This window comes from Miscanthus floridulus, chromosome 4, assembly GCF_019320115.1.
Source record: "Miscanthus floridulus cultivar M001 chromosome 4, ASM1932011v1, whole genome shotgun sequence".
Taxonomy (NCBI): domain Eukaryota; kingdom Viridiplantae; phylum Streptophyta; class Magnoliopsida; order Poales; family Poaceae; genus Miscanthus; species Miscanthus floridulus.
The window spans coordinates 107,292,081-107,298,353 of NC_089583.1; the positions used below are offsets into that span (position 1 = coordinate 107,292,081).

Below are 6,273 nucleotides of genomic sequence, written 5' to 3' on the forward strand. Positions count from 1 at the left end.
TACCGACGGGCGAGCTCCGCCCAGCCCTGCTGCGAGTCGACGGCAGCCCCGACGGAGGAAAGCCACACTGCCTAGCACCCGCGCCGCCCCGCGCTTGCTCACACGACCCAGTGCAGCACCCACCCTCTCGGCACCTGCGCGGAGAGAGGAAGAAGATGGAGGCAAACAGCGTTCAACTGTGTTCGCCCGGTCCGCTCCGCATCTTATGTGAATATGCTCCTCCGGGTGTGACCCAGTTCAACCCGACCCCAAACCAAACGCCCCTGAAACTAGCCGCTGCACAACATTTCGCTTAAATCAGTTTTTTCCCCTGTGTATACATACAGTTACTCAGTTATTGAATTTGGTCACGTCGATGATTCTGTAGTATTGTCAACTAAAATTACAACGACTTTGCTATATCACCATAAATGGAAGAAATTTGACAAGAAAAGAATGAACACCAATATACACAGCTGCAATGACCACAAATGCCAGCGGCAACAAGACTAAGAGGATGCCAGGTTTCTTGCTCCACCGCCCCATGACCGCCAACCCAAACGGATAGAGGAGCGCCATGATCCACACGTTGAAGAGAATACCCAGCGCCGCATGCCTCTTCTGCACCGCAAACCACGCTCCGTTGTACACGACCGCTTTGCCCAGAGCCACGCCGATGGCCATGATATTGGAGAACAGCACCACCGCCGGCGGGATTAGCATGGGCACCCACCGCATCTCGTACATGTCGGCGTACCTGGCATCGTCGTCGTCGTCAGCTGCCGTCGTCGTCGTCTGCTTCGAGGTGACCTTGAAGTGGATGCCCTTCCCCGTGATGGGCTTCACCACCATGTGCAGCACCGCCGTCGGGTACGCGCTCATGGAGGCGATCATGAAGAACTGCTCGTTGCGCCACCAGTCGTTCCACGTGATCCCTGCCCACTTTATCTCGAAGACGCCGATGGTGTGGATTAGCCCGACGACGATGACGAGGTACAGCACGTAGCTAGTGAACGGCCTCTGGATGATGATTTCAGCCGGGATCAGCCACATCACCGGACAGAAGGCGTAGAGCAGGACGAAGACGGACGTGACCGGGTAGATGGTGAAGTTCAGGTACGCCGCCCGCTGCAGGAGGTGCAGCCGGCGGCCGGAGAGCAACGGGTTGTAAGGGGAGAAGAACACCTCCATGGATCCACCGGACCACCGGACAATCTGGTAGAGGCGCTCGGTGAGGTTGATGGGTGCAGTGCCTTGGAAGGCCTCGCGCTCCATGCTGCAGTACATGGAGCGCCACCCTTGCCCGTGGATGCGATAGCCGGTCACGATGTCCTCGGTTGCAATGTTGTATATGTACCCAACGCTGCTGCCCCAGTCCGTCCCTTGGTCGTACGACGACGACACGACCATGGTCATCTCGGCGAGGAACGCCTCGTCTAGCTCAGGAGGCACGATGCGGCGCTCCTGCTTCAGAGCTGCCAAGACCGAGTTCAAGAAGAGCACGGAGTTACCGAACTTGTTAGTGTCAACCGTGACGCCGTGCTCCTCGTCGGATCTCGAGCGAGGCGGTTCGACGCCGTAGAGCGCGAGGCGGCGGAACATGCAGCCGGTGCCGAGGTACGTCGGACCCTGGAGGCCGTTGAGGGCGTACATGGCGCCGTCGAAGAAGACCCTGTTGTGGTTGCCGTACCGGTCCGTGGGGTCGACGTTCTCGAACCGCTGCGGGAACTGGACGAAGCCGGTGCCGTCGCCCTCCCTCGCGTCCAGCATGAAGCACATAGCCGCTCGCAGGGCCTGCGAGTTGTTGATGTAGTGGTCGCAGTCGAAGTTGATGGTGAAGGGCGCGTTGGAGAGCAGCGCCGACACGCGCAGCTGCGCGTTCAGGTTGCCCGCCTTCTTGTTGTGCTCGCGGCCCGGGCTCTTCTCGCGGGACACGTACACGACCATCGGGAGCCGAGTGTCGACCCCGTCAAAGTTGATGGGGTTGATGTTGTTGCCGCCCTCTGCTGGAGGAGGCTCACAGACACAGCTCGGGTGGTTCTGCACAATCTGTCACAGTCACAGTCACAGAGCAAGAAAAACACAGATTACCATTTAGGAATGATTAGCTATGTCATACCCTAGACTAGAGTGAACCAACCTTGCAATTGGTCATACATACATACCTTGACAATGCCAGCATGGTCTCCTTTCCTGTGGTTTTCTGCTGGCTCAATCCAAGTGCCTGGCCACTGCGTGCCATTAGCCATCGTCGCATGTGCAGCCCCTTCCTTTGCTTTCATGCTGTTATACACATCTGACCTCTCCTTGATGGTGCTAGGGAGCATCTCCAGCCTCGCCTTCAGCTCCTCGTACTCCCTCTGCACATGCCTGTAGTCGTTCATGAACTCACCCGGCGGCGACCTCCCGTTGTAGATCATCCCCTCCAGCTGGAAGTAGCTCTCCGGCGCTCTCGGCTCGACGGAGTGCTTCCGGCAGAAGGGCACCCACAGGGCGGCTGAAGCTCGCGGCCTCGACCAGCGCCTCGTACAGGACCAGCGCGCCGCTGTCGTCGGTCAGGTAGCACGTGAGCCGGTCCACGGGGTAGTCGGTGGCCAGGATGGAGAGCACGCAGTTCATGGTGTACAGCACCGGCTCGCTCACGGGGTCGGCGGTGGTGACGAAGACGTCGATGCCGGGGAGGATGGAGCCGCCGTCGGGGAGGTCGTCGTAGTGCTGCCGGAGCGCGGCCAGGTCGGGTGTCCGTTTGATGGGGCTGAACTTTGGGAGCTGGTAGAGCAGCCACGACAGGGCGAACCACACGTCGCCGACGACGGAGGTCACCCAGAACCACATGACGTCGGAGTTGTTGTGCTTGATGCGCCATGCGATGAATAGGATGACGGCGACGAGGCGCACCAGAATCAGTACCCTGTTTGTCACAAGTGGAAAGTAGCATGCGTAAGGGTACTGGTTCCTGAAAGATGCTGGTTTCGTACAGCTATGGGTTCTAGAAAGCTGTTTTCACTTTTTTTTAGCATATGTTAGTAAGATACCATTCTCAGAAAAAGGAAATTGTATGGACTACAATCTGCACGTTTTCGTTTTTAAGATGAAATGCAGAATCAGATTCAACTGTAGTGCTCTGCTTTTCAGTAAAGGCATGAGGCTTTGCAGACAGAATTATTTCAGCAAATTCCCATGCCCCCTCCGCACCCCCACAGGCCCACACTCACAAACGACCTTGGTGATATTTCATTGATTGCATACTCTTTGCCTCAGTTCATTTTTTAACTAATGCCTAAGTTCAGTATCATCCAGATCATTTGGACAACCTTTACTCTTTCAAACTCTGTTTCAATGCTTTTTTTGTCTTTTTAAGGCAGGGCAAGAGAATTGCCATGACTTTTATTAGATGAGAGAAAAGGGGAAACAAAAGGAGGGCAAGATACAACACCACCAAATGGCTCGGCCCCGACTACCATCCAACAAAAAGACTCAACCAAAAACTGCCCCCACCACCAACGAAATAAAAACACACACAACAACGACAACAAAAACTAAGAAGAGCTAGCTTCCGATCACATCACAAAGAGCTAGCCATCGATATCATCTTTCATAAGCTAAGACGACTATTTAGGATGGCTGCAAATCCTTATGTTTGGAATGTTCTTTGGTTTCTTTCTTTCCTTCTAAATGTTCCACCACACAAAAGTTCGAATCCCGTAAAGAAAACATTTTGAGTTTTGCCAAATTTGGCTCGGCACTATTTCAACGTTTTGAACATATAATTCATTACGACAGGAGTGGAGTCTGGATTTGGACATAGCAGGGCCATTCAAGCTTTTTTTTAACGTATAGGGCCGTTCGAGGTAGCAACAATCATACATGATGAAGTACATACATGGAAATGGTATAGATAATAAGCAAATAAACATTTACTTTGATGGTAAAAAATAAAAAAACTGAAAATTACAAACAAAATGGGGACAAAATTTAATTATCCCTAAGTCTCTAACATCCCCACCAAATCTATTTAATTCTTAGGCAAAAAATAATAATGGTAATAAAAAGAACAAAGGAGATGAGAAAGATAACAGGAAGACTAATCCTAAATAATACAAATAATGTCGTTGAAGATCAATACGGTTGGAGAACGAACAAGCAAAGCACTAATTACATTTGCTAACTAGCTAACTAGAATTATATCGTACAGAGAACAAAAGGAATAATACAAAAGATAATAAAAAGACCAATCCTACGTTATATGGATACCATTACAAACTATTACCAAGGAAGAACAAACAATGGAAACACTAATTAGCATTATTAATTAGCTAATTGAAAATTAACTAAAGAAGAGCAAATAATTAAAACACTAGTTTTGCATTATTAACTAGCTAATTAAAAATTAACTGAGTAAGGGCAAACAATTAAAATAATAATTAGCATTGTTAAGTAACTATAATTAAAAATTAACTAAGTAATGAGGGGTGCACTGCAACCTTCAGCTCCACACCCCACCCCAAAGTCCCAAACTGCATTATCCATGTTTTGCCTCCCGAACTGAATGCAAGCCATTGATGTAGCTTATAAACATCCGGTTGTCTGAAGGAAAATAAACATCCGGTTGTTGTCTAGCTTTTCCCTTGATTTACACTATTATTATTATCAATCTATACTCAAACCATCTAAGCTCTAAGGCATCATTCAACTTTTGTGTGCAACTGTGCAAGCAGCACGCACCTGTACGGGTAGAGGAGGGCCGCCATGACCTTCTTGTTAGAGAAGAGAAGCGGCCGGTCGCCGCCGCCGCTCTCCACGTCCGCCACGGCCGGCTGGTGGTGGACGTCCACCCAATACCCGTCCTTGGCCTTCACGGCGTCCTTCTCCTTGTTGGCCCTGCTCCCGCCGCCGTGCGTACAATTGGCCACGACCACCGCAGCCAGTGCTCCGTCGTGAAACCCGCCGTTGTCGCCGTTCGCGAGCAGCAGCGGCTCTCTGAGGCCGGCGGCGGCGTCGTGCTCGCTAGCAGCACCGCCGGCGCCGGGCACCGGCGAGGACGACATGGCATGCACAAAGGTACGGCTTGAGAGCCTCGCGATTGATTGGCCAACAAGGCTGTGTCACTAGGCACACACAGATTAATTGCTTACGTGGAGCGTGAGGACTGTGCGGCACGCACAGCCTAGAGGAGGGCCCGGTACACTACAGCATGCCACGGGGGCATATATATACATACAAATTTATACAGCTCGGCTGTCACGAGTGCAAAGAGGTAGCGGTACTTAACATATATATAATAATATAAATATATGGTGGCAACAAAGGCGTGGCGACGCCCATTTATCAGTCCGGAGGAGCATAGAAAGGACCCCAAGCCGTCCGCGGACGATGCTGAGGGAAAGGACGGTGGCTTTTCGACGCTGGATGGCTATCTCATGATCTTCGGAGGGTCGACGGCCTATGACTCCAAGCGCCGTCAAAAGCTCGCACGCCGCGAGGTCTATACGGCCGAGCCGGCCACGCTTACCTTCCAGAGTCCGCCATAACCTTTGATCGGACCGACCACTCGGAGAGTGTCCCACAACTAGGGAGATATCCGCTCGTGGTCGACCCGATCATCGGCACGAAGCGGCTCACCAAGGTACTGATGGATGAAGGCAGCGGCCTCAACATCATGTACGCCAAAACGCTCGACGCCATGGGCGTCGACCGATCGCGCATCCTACCGACCGGAGCGATTTTCCACGGCATCATGCCTGGAAAGCAGGCCATGCTACTTGGGCAGATCGATCTGCCCATCACCTTTGGGGATCCGACCAATTACAGGACGGAGACCCTTACCTTCGAGGTGGTCAGAATCCACGGAACCTACCACGCCATTCTGGGACGTCCATGCTAAGCGAAGTTCATGGCCGTCCCCAACTACACCTATCTGAAGCTGAAGATGTCGGGACCGTGGGGGGTCATCACCATCGGCACCTCCTTACAGCGCGCCTACGAGTGCGAGGCCGAGTGCTGCGAACATGCCATGACAATCATCACCTCCATGGAGCCTGCGGCTATCAGGAAGGAGGTCGTTGAAGAAGCACCCGACCCCAAACGGTCGGCTGGGTCTTTTGAGTCTATAGAGGGCGCCAAGGAGGTCCTCATAGACCCCAGCGGCTCCAAGGGCAAAGTGGTGCGCATTGGCACCACGCTTTCCTCCGCGCCAACAGAAACATCTTTGCGTGGAAACCCTTAAACATGTCAGACATTCCGAGAGAAGTCGCCGAGCATGCATTTAAGATCAGGTCAGGCTCCACGCCGGTG

The 6,273-nt window shown here is 52.5% G+C and overlaps 1 pseudogene; it reads right to left on the minus strand.

Moving 5' to 3' along the window:
• Positions 1–295: 295 nt before the first annotated feature.
• LOC136552508 (probable mixed-linked glucan synthase 3) lies at positions 296–5,179 on the minus strand (annotated as a pseudogene).
• Between the last annotated feature and the right edge of the window lie 1,094 nt (positions 5,180–6,273).